At 40.8% G+C, this 21,810-nt stretch overlaps 1 long non-coding RNA gene across 1 annotated transcript; it reads right to left on the reverse strand.

Annotated features, from left to right (window-relative positions):
* Positions 1 to 12,444: 12,444 nt before the first annotated feature.
* On the reverse strand, positions 12,445 to 21,221 carry LOC149975958 (uncharacterized). Its single transcript, XR_016487956.1, has 2 exons — positions 20,976 to 21,221; positions 12,445 to 13,094 (listed from the first exon to the last, which is right to left on the reverse strand). It is a non-coding gene; the product is annotated as an uncharacterized LOC149975958 (long non-coding RNA).
* Positions 21,222 to 21,810: the final 589 nt, after the last annotated feature.

Below are 21,810 nucleotides of genomic sequence, written 5' to 3' on the forward strand. Positions count from 1 at the left end.
TCAGATGAAACCAAAATTGAACTTTTTGGCAACAATGCAAAACGTTATGTTTGGCGTAAAAGCAACACAGCTGAACACACCATCCCCACTGTCAAACATGGTGGTGGCAGCATCATGGTTTGGGCCTGCTTTTCTTCAGCAGGGACAGGGAAGATGGTTAAAATTGATGGGAAGATGGATGGAGCCAAATACAATATATCATTTTTTTATACATCATAAATAAATACATGTCATTGGCACTTGTCTACTATTAGGGGATCTGACTTTAAATTAAGTAGAGCGTCATGCTCTATAGTCTTTTGTTATGAATGACCGAAGGTGTCTCACTTCAAACTACGTATCACAGGATATTACACAAACTGTCAACAAATAGGTTCTTAACGTTCTGCTGATTTATGAAGGTTCTCTCATGATCCACAGGTTACTGTATAGTGTGAGAGGTATTTAAATGGGTTAATAGACCTGCAACGCTTGCATTTGTGTGTGTGTGTGTGTCAGAACCAAGATGATTTGGTGTAGTCCAACCTGAGACTACTGCACCAGGTATCCCTCTTCTGTTCCCATGCTGGAGCCCAAGGCTTGATTAAAACCTTTTGACAATGGTGCCAACATTTTGTAGCTTGTGAAATTTGTGAAATTTTTCAGCAGTGAAAGTGCCAAAGGCCTAACTTGGGCCCAGCACCGCACGGTATGGCTCATTTTTATTGTGTACATGTTTGTGTACTGAGGAACATGTATAGTAAGAATAATATAATTTAACTTAGCTGAATAAAATAACAATTATATTTTTCCCATTCCGGAGAGAGAGTGTGCATATGAAGTGGCTATGTTGACCATAAAAGTGATGATTTGAAAACAGGTCCTATATGCTAGATTTAGAATTACAGTATTTGGAAACTAGAATGCCTTAGAAATAAAAAATATGGATGGGCTGCATGATGCGACTATAGGCTTTTAACAGTTTGAGAAAGCTGCGAAAAAAGCTTAACTCTGTTCCTTTTCACTTATCTCTTTTCACTTATCTCAATTTAATTTTGTCTTTACTAATATGACAAATTTGTTTTGAGTTAGAATGGAGATGGAAGTGCACGGTGCTGAGATAATCTGTACCTAAAAGGTAATGTCTCAGCCTATTAATTATAAAAATATTTAAAAAATCCCTATTATTAGGCTATTCAAAATCAAATACAAATGCATTATAATGGTAGGCTAACTCTAAATTTGTTTAATTTAGGCGTGACCAATTATTTACCAAAAATATCTTAAAATCAGTATTCTTTAAATGTTTTACACATGTCAGTGTAATATGCGGTAAGCTATGTATTGTATAATGGCACAATCATTATTTTAATTCCGTTTTTTGGGGGTGGGAGGGGGGCTTGGGCTTAAATACTATATAGGCATATGCCTATGCATAAGCTCTAATATGCATATGCGTGTTTTGAATTAATCATCACCTTAGAAAGCACTGTCAATTTAGTCCTGCTAGGCTTTGAAACAACATCCACTCATTTTCAACCTGTTGTTGAACTTTTTTCTTAAATTGACCAGTTGCAGTGAGGTGAGTTTTAAAAGCACATACTGTTTTTGTGTTTGATTTGATTTTCGATTGCATTTGCATTGATGCAATAGCGGTTAGAGGGACAATAGGGCCCTGAGGCCAAGCTTCCTGACATCCAGGACCTATATACTAGGCGGTGTCAGATGAAGGCCCTAAAACTGTTCATAGACTGTTCTCTCTGCTACCACACGGCAAGCGTTACCTGGAGCGTTACCGGAGCGCCAAGTCTAGGACCAAAAGACTCCTAAACAGCTTCTATACTGCTGAACAACTAATCAAATGGCCACCAGGACTATTTCCCTGGACTATTTACATAGCTAGCTAATGTTAGCCAGCTAGCTAAGCGTTAAGCAGTCGATGGCGCATATTGAAACTGGTACCAACAAAATGTGGCCTGCTACAGAAGCCGGGTGTATGACTCACATCAATACTTCACAGGAAAGGCATTTGAATGTAAAGAAAAGGTTTTCATTAATTACAATTACATGATTCAATCATTTAATCACGTAATAATAATTACAGAGAGTTATTTGATGAAAATAAGTCTTCAGTTTTAATGATGCCAAAGACACAACATTATTTACAACCTCATGCTAACCGCATTAGCCTACGTTAGCTCAACCGCCCCACAGCCGACCCAGAAGAAGTTTTAAGTTTTAGTTTGATGGCCAAGTTTAACCCTAACACAGTGGTCTCTTGACAAGGGTTCTCAGTGTTGGGATAAATACATTAAACTAGTGTTTACAAGTCTTTATTGCCTCATGCTCTTATGTAAGCATTTACAAAGACTTGCTCAAACTTCAATTAACATAAACATAGAACACCGACACTCAGAGCCCTTGTCAAGAGATATGGACCTCTTGGTGTAATGTTTAAAAAATACTGTATGAGTTATTGCGTAACACCACTACCACCACCTATAATCACTTCCTAGTGTTAAAAGTACTATGTGAGGTGTTATTGCAGAACATTGAAAGTGTTAATTCCCTATCACTGATGAAGTATAAAAGCGTCAGCACTACACAAAGTGTTAATTTAACACTCAAAAGTGTAGACCAATATAGTCACTGACCCAGTATTAAATATAACTCTGTCAGTGTTGATGTAACATTGGAGAATTTGCTGTGTGCAGATTATATCTGCTTTTACTCACTTTGAAATGTCCACCTTGAGAATACGTTCTCAAAGGCACTGTGGGCAAGAGGTTTTATTCTGTGACAAATCAAATCAAATGGAATCAAATCTACTTCTCAGATCATGTTCTCTCCACTCTCCAAAAGGACAAGAGCAGTCACAAGAAGGAAAAAACACAACCCCCCCCCCAAAAAAAATATTCTATGTTCTTCAGCATCAAAGGTATCTGTTCCTTTTCATCCTTTGTGTTCAATGTTTATTTGTTTAGCTGGTCGCTAGGGAGTTCACATAGCAACAGCAGCCCTGGAAACCAGGAATGACACTGTAACCAGCCTACTTACAGGTCCCATTGGAGGTAGAGGCCCCAACATAAGAGAAACAGGACAAGGGGAAGGCAGGTAGCAATGAGTAAATGAAAGTCTAGCTATTGTGCTGCATTATTTTGGTGGAGAAGATGAGCTGTCACTGTCTGTTGCTACTACACCAGTGTATATTCATGTGGTGTTGTGAGAACCGTTCAAATATAATAGACAAAAATATGAACACAACATGCAACAATTTCAAAGATTTTACTGAGTTACAGTTCCTATGAGGAAATCAGTCAATTTAAATAAATGAATTAGGCCGTAATCTATGGATTTCACATGTTGGTCACAGATACTTAAAAAAAATAGGCCTCACAATGGGCCTCTGGATCTCATCACAGTATTTCTGTGCATTCAAATTGCCATCGATAAAATGCAATTGCGTTTGTTGTCCATAGCTTATGCCTGCCCTTACCATAACCCCACCACCACCATGGGGCACTCTGTTCACAAGGTTGATATCAACAAAACGCTCGTCCACACAACACCATACATGTGGTCTGCGGTTGTGAGGCTGGTTGGACGTACTGCCATATTCTTTATAATGACATTGGAGGTGACTTATGGTAGAGAAATGAACATTCAATTATCTGGCAACAACTCTGGTGGACATTCCTGCAGTCAACTGCACGCTCCCTCAAAACCTGAGACATTTGTGGCATTGTGTTGTGTGACAAAACTGCACATTTTAGAGTGGCTTTTTATTGTCCCCAGCACAAGGAGCACCTGTGTAATGATCATGCTGTTTAATCAGCTTCTTGATATGCCACACCTGTCAGGTGGATGGATTATCTTGGCAATTGAGAAATGCTCACTAACAGGGATGTAAATTTGAGAGACATAAGCTTTTTGTGTGTATGGAGCATTTCTGGGATCTTTTATTTCAGCTCATGAAACCAACACTTTACCTGTTGTGTTTATATGTTTATGTTCAGTGTAGAAACTTATGTTAATGTGATCTATCAAATTCAAAGTATTGCTTAAAGAAACAAGTTGAAGTTCATAGCCTGACATACGCATACCGATATTAGGAGGGTCGACCCACATGTCTGAGTATGTCAGCTGTTTCCGTGACATGGTGTTGATGACACATGCTGTACATGTGAACCGTTTTGGGAAACTAGTCGTATGTCGCGGGTCACTACTTCAAAGGCGAGCGGTTTGAACGTGAACTTGGAAAAAAAATGTAATGCGTTTTTTGGGAGAGCAGAAATGCAGAAATGCCTTCTCCATCATGTGAACTTTCATGTGCCTTAATAACAAACTTGTATGCCATCTGTAAGAAAAAGACAGCCAGAGGCTGCGATAATGAGTGGGCTGGACATGCCAAGAGATGAGTTTGGATTGGTCTGCCATATAGCATGCTTCTGTCTGTCTTGTGCTGGTCAATATGTGTAGGTAATCCTGTTTCATGCAGCTTTTTTGAAAGGTATCTTTTACTTAAACACCTGACTCCGGATTACAACTTCAAACTAAGGGCAACCATGGCATCTGTGATAGGAGACACGTCCATTGATTATGTTTATGGATAAGATAGTCTAGCTAGCTACATTTTCAGATGTTACACGTTTCTAAATTTGTCAGAAAGTGATTTCATTTCAAGTTAAAGGGAGTTAGCTAACATTAGCTGGCTGGCTCACTAGCTAAAGTTACGTGTATGATCTTATTATTTCTATCTAAGAGCCATTTGCTTGGCTAGTTATAGGCTAACATTGAACCTGGTTGGTTAGCTACCTGCAGATTCATGCAGGGTAGTAACACCATGAGTTGGGATTATGGTTCATTGTTTTGCTAGATAGCTAGCTACATGTCTTAACAAAATACCATTTTGGGTGTGTTCGTAAATTCAGTCTGCATAACTGATTAATTTACGAACTCTCAATACTCTTTGAATGTCTGTAAACATCTGCAAAAACGTAATTAAATTGTTACCAGGAGCACAGTTACAGCCACTACTGCTCTGGAAAACATGAAAACTGCCTAATGAGTAATGTTAAAGAGATGGGTGGGGCTAAAGCTTAAGAGGGTGTGAACGATGTTGAATGGGTGTAGACAAAGAAGAGCTCTCCAATAGTAGTACCAAAACATTCGAAGCCCATTTACTCAAAAGTGAGTTTACAAGTTTATCAACTTTCAAAGCAGAATTACTTTCCCATTGTTCCTCAACTGTAGTGTATGAAATAACATTTTCTAGCTCATAGTCTCTACTTTTATGCAATGTAAAAAAAACAACACAATTTTAAATTTTGCTACATAAGCCCGATTTGAGCCGGTCGGTCACATATGTCATTTGCAAACCACCTTATGTGGTGAATCTGTTAAGGCAACACCTCAGCTGATTTAATTGTATATTTAAACTCAACACAAAAAGAAACGTCCTCTCACTGTCAAATGCGTTTATTTTCAGAAATAACATATATACACTGCTCAAAAAAATAAGGGAACACTTAAACAACACATTGTAACTCCAAGTCAATCACACTTCTGTGAAATCAAACTGTCCACTTAGGAAGCAACACTGATTGACAAAAATTTCACATGCTGTTGTGCAAATGGAATAGACAACAGGTGGAAATTACAGGCAATTAGCAAGACACCCCCAATAAAGGAGTGGTTCTGCAGGTGATAACCACAGACCACTTCTCAGTTCCTATGCTTCCTGGCTGAGGTTTTGGTCACTTTTGAATGGTGGTGATGCTTTCACTCTAGTGGTAGCATGAGACGGAGTCTACAACCCACACAAGTGGCTCAGGTAGTGCAGCGCATCCAGGATGGTACATCAATGCGAGCTGTGGCAAGAAGGTTTGCTGTGTCTGTCAGCGTAGTGTCCAGAGCATGGAGGCACTACCAGGAGACAGGCCAGTACATCAGTGGACGTGGAGGAGGCCGTAGGAGGGCAACAACCCAGCAGCAGGACCGCTACCTCTGCCTTTGTGCAAGGAGGAGCAGGAGGAGCACTGCCAGAGCCCTGCAAAATGATCTCCAGCAGGCCACAAATGTGCATGTGTCTGCTCAAACGATCAGAAACAGACTCCATGAGGGTGGTATGAGGGCCCGACATCCACAGGTGGGGGTTGTGCTTACAGCCCAACACCGTGCAGGACGTTTGGCATTTGCCAGAGAACACCAAGATTGGAAAATTCGCCACTGGCGCCCTGTGCTCTTCACAGACGAAAGCAGGTTCACACTGAGCACATGTGACAGACATGACAGTCTGGAGACGCCGTGGAGAACGTTCTGCTGCCTGCAACATCCTCCAGCATGACCAGTTTGGCGGTGGGTCAGTCATGGTGTGAGGTGGCATTTCTTTGAGGGGCCGCACAGCCCTCCATGTGCTCGCCAGAGGTAGCCTGACTGCCATTAGGTACCGAGGTGAGATCCTCAGACCCCTTGTGAGACCATATGCTGGTGCATTGGCCCTGGGTTCCTCCTAATGCAAGACAATGCTAGACCTCATGTGGCTGGAGTGTGTCAGCAGTTCCTGCAAGAGGAAGGCATTGATGCTATGGACTGGCCCGCCCGTTCCCCAGACCTGAATCCAATTGAGCACATCTGGGACATCATTTCTCGCTCCATCCACCAACGTGGCGTTGCACCACAGACGCTCCAGGAGTTGGCGGATGCTTTAGTCCAGGTCTGGGAGGTCATACAGGAGCATTCCCAGGCATTGTAGGGAGGTCATACAGGCACGTGGAGGCCACACACACTACTGAGCCTCATTTTGACTTGTTTTAAGGACATTACATCAAAGTTGGATCAGCCTGTAGTGTGGTTTTCCACTTTAATTTTGAGTGTGACTCCAAATCCAGACCTCCATGGGTTGATACATTTGATTTCCATTGATAATTTTTGTGTGATTTTGTTGTCAGCACATTCAACTATGTAAAGAAAAAAGTATTTAATAAGAATATTTCATTCATTCAGATCTAGGATGTGTTATTTTAGTGTTCCCTTTTTTTGAGCAGTGTATTTGTATGAACATGACAAGATTCAACAACTGAGACATAAACTGAACAAGTTCCGCAGACGTGACAAAATGGAATAATGTGTCCCTGAACAAAGGGGGGTCAAAATCAAAGTAACAGTCAGTATCTGGTGTAGCCATCAGCTGCATTAAGTACTGCAGTGCATCTCCTCCTCATGGACTGCACCAGAAAGCACCTGCAAGTTCCCAGACATTTCTGGGGGGAATGGCCCTGGCCCTAGCCCTCACCCTCCGATCCAACAGGTCCCAGACGTGCTCTATGGAATTGAGATCCGGGCTCTTTGCTGCCCATGGCAGAACACTGACATTCCTGTCTTGCAGGAAATCACGCACAGAACAAGTACTATGGCTGGTGGAATTGTCATGCTGGAGGGTTATGTCAGGATGAGCCTGCAGGAAGGGTACCACATGAGGGAGGAGGATATCTTCCTTGTAACGCACAGCATTAAGATTGCCTGCAATGACAACAAGCTCAGTCTGATGATGCTGTGACACACTGCCCCAGACCATGACGGACCCTCCACCTCCAAATCGATCCCGATCCAGAGTACAGGCCTTGGTGTAACGCCAATCTGATCATTACCCCTGGTGAGACAAAACCGAGACGAAAAGCACTTTTTGCCAGTCCTGTCTGGTCCAGCGACGGTGGGTTTGTGCCCATAGACGACATTGTTGCCGGTGATGCCTGGTGAGGACCTGCCTTACCACAGGCCTACAAGCCCTCAGTCCAGCCTCTCTCAGCCTATTGTGGACAGTTTAAGGACTGATGGAGGGATTGTGCGTTCCTGGTGTAACTTGGGCAGTTGTTGTTGCCATCCTGTACCTGTTGTTATACGTGGTCTGCCACTGCGAGGACGATCATCTGTCCGTCCTGTCTCCCTATATCACTGTCTTAGGCGTCTCACAGTACGGACATAGCAATTCATTGCCCTGGCCCCATCTGCAGTCCTCATGCCTCCTTGCAGCATGCCTAAGGCACGTTCACGCAGATGAGCAGGGACCCTGGGCATCTACCTTTTGGTTGTTTTTCAGAGTCAGTAGAAAGGCTTCTTTAGTGTCTTAATTGCCTTCCGTCTGTAAGCTGTTAGTGTCTTACGACCCTTCCACAGGTGCATGTTCATTAATTGTTTATGGTTAATTGTTTAAACCCTTTAAAATGAAGATCTGTGAAGTTATTTGGATTTTACAAATTATCTTTGAAAGACAGGGTCCTGAAAAAGGGACGATTATTTTTTTGCTGAGTTTATATAACCTTTATTTAACTAGTCAAGTCATTCTTATTTAAAATGATGGCCTACCAAGAGGCAAGAGCTTTATCTTGGCCAGGTCGCAGTTGAAAATGAGAACTTGTTCTCAACTAGCCTACCTGGTTAAATAAAGGTGAAATAAAAAATACAAATAAAAGGCAAAAGGCCTCCTGTGGGGACCGGGGCTGGGATTAAAAATAAAAATGACGTGCCCTGCTGCACTGTTCAGACGGACTGCAATGGAAAAAGCGATAAATAATTGATCATGCCCTTGTTTTTGTGCACGCGTGTTTTTGACTCTGTATACTGTTCTTTCCTTCTCCACATTTTATTTTCACTTGTCACAGCAAATGTCATGTGATTTGTTAACCTTAAAACACACAATGTGATTGCTCCCAGGAGCCATTGCTTTGCGTGTCTGCCAGGACAGGATTATGGCTGATTTGGGTCTCATTTAAGGTCTATGTACTGAAAGGACAAGAGGTCAGAGTCAGTCCTGCACCGCAAACCCTCAACCTGTAATTTTTCTGTTATTCAAAAATTAAAGCAAATCCCTCAACATGTAAATGTAAATGAAAAACAATTATACTGAACATGTCATTTCAGAACAGTGGACACAATGTTCCAATGCTGATCCGTGCAGTCAAATGAGCTGCTATATTAGCTTCTATATACGAGTAATTGGGAGTGACAGCGATGTCATCACCTCAACTTGTCTGCCCTTCCGAGAGGTGAGTGGTGGCATTATTCCTCCAATTAATGAATTACTGCAGTGGACTAAATCAGAGTCACACAGAGTGTTTCTTGGTACTTTTAAACAAATCTACTTTGAAACAAAAGAAGACACCTGTACCATGTCAGATATAGAGTTGAAATGTTTTCAATTTTAAGTTTGCATCCAATATTACACTTTATATACATCACAGAAGATGTATATAAATAGAAAGAAAGAAGAAGAAAGAAATAGAACAACACTGTTTGACTTAGAAACACTTTTTTTTTTTTTTTTCGGCAGTTAAATTTGTACAAATTTATTATGATATTATGAAAAATCTTAATAACATACGGGCCATGAGGCCACTCGGCCATTTGACTGCAGCTTTATAACATTAGTCACCTTTACCCTGAGCACATGACTGGTCACTTGGTCACAGGGGAATGGAGAATTATTAATATGTATGGGTCCATTCAACATTGAACAGAGACATGAACCGAATTAGCAAGTCTAACACAGGCAATGTGAATACCTCAAGAAGAGAAAATGACATGTTCTGCATCAAGGTGTGAAGAGAGACCCACTGTCAGAAAGAGAGGGAGAAAGAGAGAGAGAGAGATACAGAAAGAGATGGAGAGAGAGAAGAGTGAGAGAGAGACGCTGCCCAGTGCCCACTGTGTAGCCGTGAAGAGCTGAGATATGAATATCTCTATCAATACTAACATATTATATTTGCTTAAATTGATAGGTTTATTGCCATCTCATTGTCATGGCAATTATAATAACTTTATTGGTTCAGTACTAGGGAGGGGAGGGAGATTGTGTGCACAAGAGAGGAGGCACTCCTCTTGTGTTTTACATTTGCATCATAACAGTATGACCTTTCCACACATTCTTATGACTTACACTCCCTCTCTCTGTCACACACAACACACAAGCGCACACGTATACACACGTTCAAGCACACGCACACTAATTTTTATGAATCATAATTTGTGTACCTCAGTGATTAGACTTTAATGAGGTCTAAACAACCTTGGGCTGACAGAACTTCTGAGCTGCAGTCAAACTTCACAGACTACAACTAGGCCACAAACCTTTCATGCAGGCTTTATTTTCCCCCTTTGATTTCTGTCTTTTAAGCTGTTCAAGCTTTGCCTGGAATATCTGAGGCTTTGAGCTTTTCATTTGAATTTTACAAAATTAAGAATCTCATTAACTTTTGACTCTCAGATTGTGATTCATTATTTTTTGGGCTCTCAAATGTTCTGAATGAATGACAGCTTGTAGCTGTGACATGGAGCAGACTACAGAAAATAGGGTGGAAATGAAAGAGAGACTGTACACAATAATGGGCCAACCCTTACCTAGTGCACTCTGCCGCAATGTTATCACCACAGGCATATAACCAGTAACAAACATGGTGTCCTTTTCCTTGTACTTTGGGCAGTGTTGCCTACTAGTGAAATAGGAACTGTTTTAGCCCTGCTTCTCAGAGACTGGTGACTGTCGGGTTCTCTATAGGTTTTTTCCTTCTAGGGAGTGTTTCATGGACATTGCGCTCTCGCTACTGCTTTTCTTGCACTTTGGGGTGTAGGCCGGATTACTGTTAGTGGCAACTGCTGATGTAAAGAGGGATTTATAAAATAAATGTGATCGATTGATTAATTGTGACTTGTTGCTGTGTGAAATAGCCTAAATATCCTAAACTTTCCTAACCCTATAGTCAGTCATAACACAGTAAATGTTGAAGTTCCAGGACTGCACTCTTAGAAAATATGGGTTATTTTTAGCACATCTGTGTGTCTAATTAGGGACAACACGTTGTGTTACTTTAAACACAATCACCGTGTTGACATAACATGATTTGTGTACATTTTTACACCCTCATCATGGATCTATGCCGGGGCCCCAGACCCTGGCCCTTACACTCTGTAAAGTGAAGTGACCACTGACAGCCTGGAGTGAGCCTCAGCCAGCCAGCAAGAGGTATAGAAAACAACAAACAAGGTAAATGTACTCTTTATGAAGTGACCATTTTATGCTAATGCATAGCTGAAACTGCAACTTTTTAGACCTGATTTATAAAAATATAAAACGTCTCAGTTTTCAAGAAGTTAGGTTAGTTAAGCAAATTTTGACCATAATCAATATCATTATGATATCTCCCAGCATGCTCTACTGCAGGTAGATAAAAATATATATATATATATATATATACAGTGGGGCAAAAAAGTATTTAGTCAGCCACCAATTGTGCAAGTTCTCCCACTTAAAAAGATGAGAGAGGCCTGTAATTTTCATCATAGGTACACTTCAACTATGACAGACAAAATGAAAAAGAAATCCAGAAAATCACATTGTAGGATTTGTAATGAATTTATTTGCAAATTCTGGAAAATAAGTATTTGGTCAATAACAAAAGTTTATCTCAATACTTTGTTATATACAGTGTGTCATCATCTCACTGGCTTCTTCTCTAGTGAGCTCTTGCTATTGCTGATCACAGTTCTAACAAAACTTGTCATTGCACATCTCACACTACAAAAGCATGTTTGAAAATATTGGGATGTCTGGGACTGCTCAAAGACTGAATCGGTAGTCCTCAGATTTCCAGACTCCCTGGAAATGGGAGGGAATAAGCAGCAAATCCTTCAACCAGGATATTTGGGAAAGTTACTGGAATTTTTCAACTCTACTTGCAGAACTGATGTGGCCTGTAAACCATGGGTTTTAGGCCACTAGTATAAAGCTGAAACTAGGCCTTATGATATATGTATTGTCAGAAAAAATAGGGTAGCCTAGTGGTTAGAGCGTTGAACTAGTAACCGGAAGGTTGTGAGTTCAAACCCCCGAGCTGACAAGGTACAAATCTGTCGTTCTGCCCCTGAACAGGCAGTTAACCCACTGTTCCCAGGCCGTCATTGAAAATAAGAATTTGTTCTTAACTGACTTGCCTGGTTAAATAAAGGTAAAAAAAAAAACAAAAAAAAAAAAAAAAAAAAAAAACAATTAACAATAATATTTACCCAGGAACTCACTTGGTGATAAATACAGAAAGGAATGCAAACAAATGTAACAATCATGTCTCTGTCACTAACAAATACAGTAATGGTTGGTAACTCTACAATTGACTCAAAAAGCCAAACGCACACTGGGTAATTATATTGAAGGCTTAGCAGGGGCGTGGCTTTCAGGTAGTTATTTTTGGCAACCCGTGAGTAGGAGCATTGTACCAGTTTGACCATCCAAAGGAATAAATATAAGTAATATCCAACAATTGTCTGTTTTCCTCTATATCAGGTCCAGAATTGTCTGAGTTGGTTAAATGTGCCAACACGGTGATTGTCTTAAAAGTAATGTGTTGTCCCAATACACACAGATGTCTTGACAAAATAACATGTTGTTTTTAACACATCTGTTCTAAGAGTGTACAGTATCAATCAATCAATCAAATTTATTTTATATAGCCCTTCGTACATCAGCTGATATCTCAAAGTGCTGTACAGAAACCCAGCCTAAAACCCCAAACAGCAAGCAATGCAGGTGAAGAAGCACGGTGGCTAGGAAAAACTCCCTAGAAAGGCCAAAACCTAGGAAGAAACCTAGAGAGGAACCAGGCTATGTGGGGTGGCCAGTCCTCTTCTGGCTGTGCCGGGTGGAGATTATAACAAAACATGGTCAAGATGTTCAAATGTTCATAAATGACCAGCATGGTCGAATAATAATAAGGCAGAATAGTTGAAACTGGAGCAGCAGCACAGTCAGGTGGACTGGGGACAGCAAGGAGTCATCATGTCAGGTATTCCTGGGGCATGGTCCTAGGGCTCAGGTCCTCCGAGAGAGAGAAAGAAAGAGAGAATTAGAGAGAGCATATGTGGGATGGCCAGTCCTCTTCTGGCTGTGCCGGGTGGAGATTATAACAGAACATGGCCAAGATGTTCAAATGTTCATAAATGATCAGCATGGTCGAATAATAATAAGGCAGAACAGTTGAAACTGGAGCAGCAGCACAGCCAGGTGGACTGGGGACAGCAAGGAGTCATCATGTCAGGTAGTCCTGGGGCATGGTCCTAGGGCTCAGGTCCTCCGAGAGAGAGAAAGAGAGAAGGAGAGAATTAGAGAACGCACACTTAGATTCACACAGGACACTGAATAGGACAGGAGAAGTACTCCAGATATAACAAACTGACCCTAGCCCCCCGACACATAAACTACTGCAGCATAAATACTGGAGGCTGAGACAGGAGGGGTCAGGAGACACTGTGGCCCACTCCGAGGACACCCCCGGACAGGGCCAAACAGGAAGGATATAACCCCACCCACTTTGCCAAAGCACAGCCCCCACACCACTAGAGGGATATCTTCAACCACCAACTTACCATCCTGAGACAAGGCTGAGTATAGCCCACAAAGACCTCCGCCACGGCACAACTTAGGGGGGGGGGGGGCGCCAACCCAGACAGGATGACCACATCAGTGACTCAACCCACTCAGGTGACGCACCCCCTCCAGGGACGGCATGAGAGAGCCCCAGTAAAGCCAGTGACTCAGCCCCTGTAATAGGGTTAGAGGCAGAGAATCCCAGTGGAAAGAGGGGAACCGGCCAGGCAGAGACAGCAAGGGTGGTTCGTTGCTCCAGAGCCTTTCCGTTCACCCTCCCACTCCTGGGCCAGACTACACTCAATCATATGACCCACTGAAGAGATGAGTCTTCAGTAGAGACTTAAAGGTTGAGACCGAGTTTGCGTCTCTGACATGGGTAGGCAGACCGTTCCATAAAAATGGAGCTCTATAGGAGAAAGCCCTGCCTCCAGCTGTTTGCTTAAAAATTCTAGGGACAATTAGGAGGCCTGCGTCTTGTGACCGTAGCGTACGTGTAGGTATGTACGGCAGGACCAAATCAGAGAGATAGATAGGAGCAAGCCCATGTAATGCTTTGTAGGTTAGCAGTAAAACCTTGAAATCAGCCCTTGCTTTGACAGGAAGCCAGTGTAGAGAGGCTAGCACTGGAGTAATATGATCAAATTTTTTGGTTCTAGTCAGGATTCTAGCAGCCGTATTTAGCACTAACTGAAGTTTATTTAGTGCTTTATCCGGGTAGCCGGAAAGTAGAGCATTGCAGTAGTCTAACCTGGAAGTGACAAAAGCATGGATTAATTTTTCTGCATCATTTTTGGACAGAAAGTTCCTGATTTTTGCAATGTTACGTAGATGGAAAAAAAGCTGTCCTTGAAATGGTCTTGATATGTTCTTCAAAAGAGAGATCAGGGTCCAGAGTAACGCCGAGGTCCTTCACAGTTTTATTTGAGACGACTGTACAACCATTAAGATTAATTGTCAGATTCAACAGAAGATCTCTTTGTTTCTTGGGACCTAGAACAAGCATCTCTGTTTTGTCCGAGTTTAAAAGTAGAAAGTTTGCAGCCATCCACTTCCTTATGTCTGAAACACATTCTTCTAGCAAGGGCAATTTTGGGGCTTCACCATGTTTAATTGAAATGTACAGCTGTGTGTCATCCGCATAGCAGTGAAAGTTAACATTATGTTTTCGAATAACATCCCCAAGAGGTAAAATATATAGTGAAAACAATAGTGGTCCTAAAACGGAACCTTGAGGAACACCGACATTTACAGTTGATTTGTCAGAGGACAGACCATTCACAGAGACAAACTGATATCTTTCCGACAGATAAGATCTAAACCAGGCCAGAACTTGTCCGTGTAGACCAATTTGGGTTTCCAATCTCTCCAAAAGAATGTGGTGATCGATGGTATCAAAAGCAGCACTAAGGTCTAGGAGCACGAGGACAGATGCAGAGCCTCGGTCCGATGCCATTAAAATGTCATTTACCACCTTCACAAGTGCCGTCTCAGTGCTATGATGGGGTCTAAAACCAGACTGAAGCATTTCGTATACATTGTTTGTCTTCAGGAAGGCAGTGAGTTGTTGCGCAACAGCCTTTTCTAAAATTTTTGAGAGGAATGGAAGATTTGATATAGGCCGATAGTTTTTTATATTTTCTGGGTCAAGGTTTGGCTTTTTCAAGAGAGGCTTTATTACAGCCACTTTTAGTGAGTTTGGTACACATCCGGTGGATAGAGAGCCGTTTATTATGTTCAACATAGGAGGGCCAAGCACAGGAAGCAGCTCTTTCAGTAGTTTAGTTGGAATAGGGTCCAGTATGCAGCTTGAAGGTTTAGAGGCCATGATTATTTTCATCATTGGATGTATCATTGGATACAGTGGATGCACAATACATTTGGATTGGTCAATAATCTAACACTTCTAGGGTGTGTTGTATGGTTTTAAGCTTTTAACACAATAATTGCAGGAATTGACACAAAATGTTTTGAAACATTTACAGAAATCATGTTGTGCCAACCCTTACCTAGGGATTGCGTTAAAAGTAACACAAAATGTGTTGTCTCTAACTAGACACATGGATGTGATTAAAAAAAAGTGTGTGTAAACCAAAACACAGTGAGCAGGAAGCCCAAAAGAATATAGCATATTCTCTAACCAATCCACTATCAATAGCTGGGCCTATTCTCATACATATTAATGTGCCCTTGGTCTAAAACCCCAGTAAAAAGTCCTTATTAAAACACTCAAGTTAAAACAGGCCAACTTTAATATGTGTTCAGTTACAGCCCCAGTGGGCCAATAGTGTTCAGAGTCTCAGAGGAGATAGCAGGAAGGAAAACCTGACAAATCCCGCTGTGTAAATTTATGACCACACAGTGTGAATGAATTAGACACACATAAAACATCCCCTATGTAAATGCTTTGATTAAACTTGGTTGGGTCAGAGATGAGGCAGGGTTATTGTCAAATTATTTATCTCTTCCGGAGCTGCCTTGACCAGCCTTAGTTTTACACATTGAACATCTCAAGGGTTATCCTAGTTCAGAGCCAATTCTCGACATGTTTTCATTGGATGAGAGAAGTTTAGAGGCAAAATAATGCTCACACTAACTTCCTTGTCCATTGCAATTTCTTGGCACACCAACCCAGCTCTAAAGATGTAGGCCATCACCAGGTTCAGTAAATGTATTTATTTATTTAATTTAATCCTTATTTAACTTAAAGTAAAGACTTAACAATCTAGGTTTCGTTGTCTTCACACAGACTATGAGTTGAATAGAGGATAGAGTATAATAGAGGGTAGTCTGCCTGAAAAGGTAGCGGTTGAAGGCGAACTTCCAAAGTTCCCCAATTTGAGCGTTAACTGTTAAATTATTATCTTTGGGTATACACACAGAGCTTACTAATCAAAGCTGTGTAACCACTGATGAATATTAATGAGACTATATGAATATAGATGAGGAGGATGAATATAGATGAAGGTTGTCTCTCTCGGGTCCTTTCTTGGTGGTTGGGAGGCACTGAGTGGAACCCATCCCTCACCATCGAGTGACGGGGTGACGGACAGGTACATCATCCCACATTCACAGGGACCATAACGACTCTAACTTATCCAGGTCAAATGGAATGAGTATTTTTTAGGAGCTCTGTATTTTGATCACCTGATTACTGCAATTAGAGTTCAACCACCTAAAGAATAAGAGCTCTATTCAATCCGCATCGCAGAAATTCAGCTTTACAGCGTGATAGAATAGTGAAGGCAATGTTCATGCTTTATCGGAGACTACATTTACGGTAAACTCTGCATATGTTGGTTCAGTCTGAAATTTCCTTTAAATGTATATTTCAGAATCTGCAACGTTTCATCTTTACAGACTGAATAGAGCCCTAAATCTGGTTTCATTTGTCAATGGACATGTTGGCAAGTAGATTATCTGTCTCTTCCAACACAGGCTGGTGATGACATCAGAGCACAGTGTTTATAGTGAGTTGATGAATCACATACAAAATAGATGTAACGTCGCTAACGAGTTCCATTTCATTACTGATTAAAGCTAGTCCCTGTTCTAATGGGGCCTGTCAATCAGATGAGGGAGGTATTGATGTGTCAATTAAGGGGTGGTCAGTGGTTACAAAGGTTGTGATGCCGTGAAGCCGTGATGTATGATGTCTGTATCCCCTCACACTCTCGCTGTGTTCTTATGTTTTAAATGCCTCAAAGTCATATTACAGACCCATACTGTGGAGAAAAGCATGCCCTAAGCATGATACCTACAGTATACACATAACCTGGACAGAACAGAAACATTGGACAAGAGTCATCTATGCAGATAATAGACAGAATTCTAGACCATCAACCATTGCAGATATTTTGACCGCATTCATCTTCATTTGAAAGATGATCTATGTTCTTCTCAACCGACCAGTCTATTGTGAACCAGTAGAAGCTGTTACCTGGTCATGGATGGAGTCCCTTACCTCTGCCATCACCCAGAAAACATCACCTGGAGATGGAGAGGCTCATCTGCTAAAGCAGGCCTCCCAGTGCTCCATTACTGGTCTAATGCAGCGTGTCCTGTTCCGGCTGCTGGGGCCTCGTTTAGTGCCTCCACGCCACTGGTTTCCCCCCATTATCCAACACTTACCATTCCCAGTAATGAGTCCAGAGTGGGACTGGTGACCGCTGCACCATGGATCATATCTCAGCATCGGTGGGCTGTGATCACTGTGGCTCTCTAACACACAGCAAATTGGCCAGTGTTGATTTTTCTAGTTTTTTTTCTAGATTTTTCTAGTAACATTTCTATTTCGTTTTGATTCAGGAGTAAAATTCACTCTGTAAGAGTGAAATAAACACTCAGTGGTGTAAAATAACTCCCATTGTTGGTGTTACAGTTTTTCTCAATTGCTAAAACACTAAAACCCATTGGCTGAACAAAGTTTGCAGTTGCCTGGACTCATTTAGCTAATTATGCAGTCTGTTGTCAATACCTTAAACCATTTCACATGATAAAACACAATTTGCAGATCTCACTTAGACTTTTCAGCAAAACTCTAAACACATTCTCATTCTCAAAACACATTCTGCACTCTAATGCACATGTCATCCATACTGGTAAACACAAGTGGCAACAATCAAATACAAATAGAGAACATATGTCATTGATTGAACATAACCACTCAAAATGTATTTAACCTGTTTCAAATGATGTGACACAACCAATATAAGCCAGTTCAGAGAGCAAACAGGTTGTTGAAGGTGGGAAGGAGAAAGTCTGAGAATGGATACTGTAGTACAGTGCATTGTAGGCTGTATACTGTACACTGGATGAATTGTATGGCCCTGAACATTGTGCTTTCCATTTATTAAAAGTACTGACTGCTCAATAGATTTTTGACTGGTTGCAGGTTCATATCAACAAAGAACAAGAATTACAGTATCACAGAGACAAAGGACAAGTTTGTGAGATGCAGTATTGTAAAAATAGGGGTACAAGGAGGAGGAAGAACAAAAAACAAAATTGCAAAGAGCAAAGCAGAGTAGTGATTTCTGATCAATTTTGAGCTACTATGATAGAACATGTTTTTGTTCATCAAAGGACAATGAGGGAAAAATTTGAATATTTTTTTTGATTAAAAATGCACTTCTCCCTGATAATTGTGTTTTGAACAATGTGTTTACTATTTTTTGTTGTATTGTTTACTGACTGTTTGAGAGTGTATATCATTTTGATCACTTTGTTTATGATTTGAGAGCAGTGTTTGATTTTGAACACAGGTAAAACTGTTTTGAGGCGAATGTTCCATTTTGCAAGAGGAGTCAGAGGTTATGTAAATAGTGCTTGAAGATAAGGTTTTGTGTTTAATGTTTTCAGGAAATGGAGCAAGGTTTCAGAAATTGTGTTTTAGCAATTGAGAAAAACTGTAATAACCAGAGTTATTGATTTACATTGTGGAGAGTAAAACAGTCCCATCAAAACCATACCCATCATAATCATATTTCTCAGCATGCTCTACAGCAGGTAGACTTTTTAGGATTGTTTTTATCTGCATTGATTGAATAATCTTATGCTACACAAAGATAAATAACACATTTTTCCAAACTAATTCCAAATCAGTTAGTTAGATGTATTGCACCCGTTACTAAAATGGTTGTTCTGGTTTAAATGCTTCAGGTCGTTATAAATAAAAAATATTTTTTTTTTTTCCTTACCCTGATAGTCATTCTGAATGCAGATTGAGGGTGAATAAAAATGCAGACTGTTGGATATCTTAACTCTGGCTGGATTCCATTAGGAATTACACTTCACTTTGCAAATCCGCATAATGTAACAATGAAAAAAAAGGAGTGGAACTGGCTTCAAGGTCCAGAGTTGAGTTTGAGGGAATTAGGCCAATTAGTAAGGCCTTATATGTAACGTATTATCATAGTTTAATTTTAATGATAACATTCACAAAGGAACTCACTGGTGAACGGCACAGGCCTTCAAGAAAAAAATTAAACAATATCTCTGTCAGTAACAAATACAGTCATAGGGGCTAACTTCAATTCACTCAAAAATAAAAGGCCCCTTGGGAAATATGCTAAATGGACTTTACGCCATAAAGTGTTAAAGCAACACCCCAACGTTATTTACTTATTCATTTCTTACATCGTACCCAACCGGTCATGCGCGTGCGCCATCGTGGGCAAATAGATTTTGTCCCCCCACACCAAACACGATCACGACACACAGGTTGAAATATCAAAACAAATTTTGAACCAATTATATTAATTTGGGAACATTTAAACATTTATGGCAATTTAGCTAGCTAGCTTGCAGTTGCTAGCTAATTTGTCCTATTTTGCAAGCTAGCTGTTGCTAGCTAATTTGTCCTGGGATATAAACGTTGAGTTGTTATTTTACCTGAAATTCACAAGGTCCTCTACTCCGAATATTAATCGACATGAAACGGTCAATCAGCAACTTCTATTTTAGCGCCTGGCAACACAGACGCTTGGCGTGAGCCAGCACTTGGTCAAGTCCAGTTTACTCTAAATTAAGTGTTCTGTTTTACACTGTTGGTGTTGCATATTGCTATACAGTGGACCAGATATGGGCACTATTTCTGTCACATGTATTTGAAATATATATTTTGAAATTTGTGTTACGCTGGGCTGAACTAAACTCAAATGTATTTTGTGACAGGATGCATACAAGAGCTGTCATTTGTATTTTCAAAATACTTTTCTGTACCATTTAAAAAAAAATAGCGATTCACAATTTTGTGGCCCCCCTTCACCCTGCATTGGTATAAGACCGTCTGCTAAATGAACTAAATATAAATATACTGTATGTAAAAATTAACAATTGCAAAGGATGCTGAGTGTTATTCTAATGAGCTCCACCCCAAAACAAGGCCAATAGCAATACCCAGCGTCCCTTGCAGTTCATTTTGTTATGTTTCTTTTCACATATACATTTAGATTTGGGTAATTTAGCAGACAATATTATCCAGAATGACTTACAGTCAGTGCATTCAACTAAGGTAGATAAACAAGAACATATCACAGTTATAGCAAATAAAACGTTTCTGTAACCATTACTGAGAATGTTGTTGCCTTTCGGCCATTGCACTTTCAACAGCGTTGTTTTAGTGCTGGAATAGTGGGACTCATATGCCACTGAATATAGTGTACATTTTACGTTAACAGAGTTAAATGTACACCTTTGATTTTACTAGGTTAACCAACACCGCAAACGGTGACACACATCGCTGTAAATTATTGAATTGAAAGGCAGAAAATGGAGGAGGGTGTAAATGAATGCTTGTTCTTTGAGTGTTTCATTGGTTTTACCAGCAGGAGTGAACTAATACATGCAGTGATTAATTCTCCCCCAGCAGCAATCTGGAGTGAACGCTCCTAAACAACTCTTTACTAAACTCCGTCACAGCATGGTGACATCGCTACCTCCCTGTCACCATCACCACATGTTTTCCTAACTGGTTACCTTTATTTAACCAGGCTAGTCCGTTAAGAACACATTCTTATTTACAATGACAGCCTAGGAACAGTGGGTTAACTGCCTGTTCAGGGGCAGAACAACAGATTTTTACCTTGTCAGCTCGGGGATTCGATCTCGCAACGTTTCAATTACAAGTCCAAAGCTACCTGCCACAAACCACAAACCTCAAATTATATTCCATTGTATTTCTATGGGTGTAACCTAATGTAGTGGCATAAAAAAAATCCCTGAGCGGAGGTCCCACATCCAGTTTTCAGCGTGAAAGGAAGCTATGTTTAATTAGCTGCTGTATCCCTGAAAACCAACTCCGCTAACGGTGACACACATCACATGGAATGGGTGTAGGGAAGAATGACGGGCATATTCAGGACAGTCTGCCATGTGTCAGTGATGTCATGAGTGTGTGATGTTGTGAAATGCTGAGAAACTCTGACTCAACAGCCTCTGAAAGTCTTGCTGTAGAGAGAGCTGAACCAGTTCCTAATACATTGAGGATATCAATTATAAATGCTTGGCTAATTAGCTGCCATTGTGCACATAATTACTGCATAATACGCGGCTACCTAAAATAAAGTGACACAGAACATCAGGTTCTCTGGGGGCAATGTAATCAGCTTATATGGATGAGGCTCTTTAGAGTGGCTCCTAGTCCTCACGAGGCCATGCAGTCTGCCAGAGATCTCTCTCTCACTCACTCACTCACTCACTCTCTCTCACACCATTGGTTGATGCATGCAACATCTGACCAGGGGAACGCGACCTGCAACTTCACCTTCCTTACCTGTTGGATTCCTTCCAACGTCTCCAGCTACAATCAAATAATTGTTTTCCGTTAGTGTGCAGCAACCGATACAAACATGAATAAAGAGAAAGTATGTTTTTGTTCTTTTCCAAATATCCCTGACTTGAGCGAGTGTTTTATTTTT

This window comes from Oncorhynchus mykiss, chromosome 17, assembly GCF_057628025.1.
Source record: "Oncorhynchus mykiss isolate SJ-2025 chromosome 17, ASM5762802v1, whole genome shotgun sequence".
In the NCBI taxonomy this organism is placed as follows: domain Eukaryota; kingdom Metazoa; phylum Chordata; class Actinopteri; order Salmoniformes; family Salmonidae; genus Oncorhynchus; species Oncorhynchus mykiss.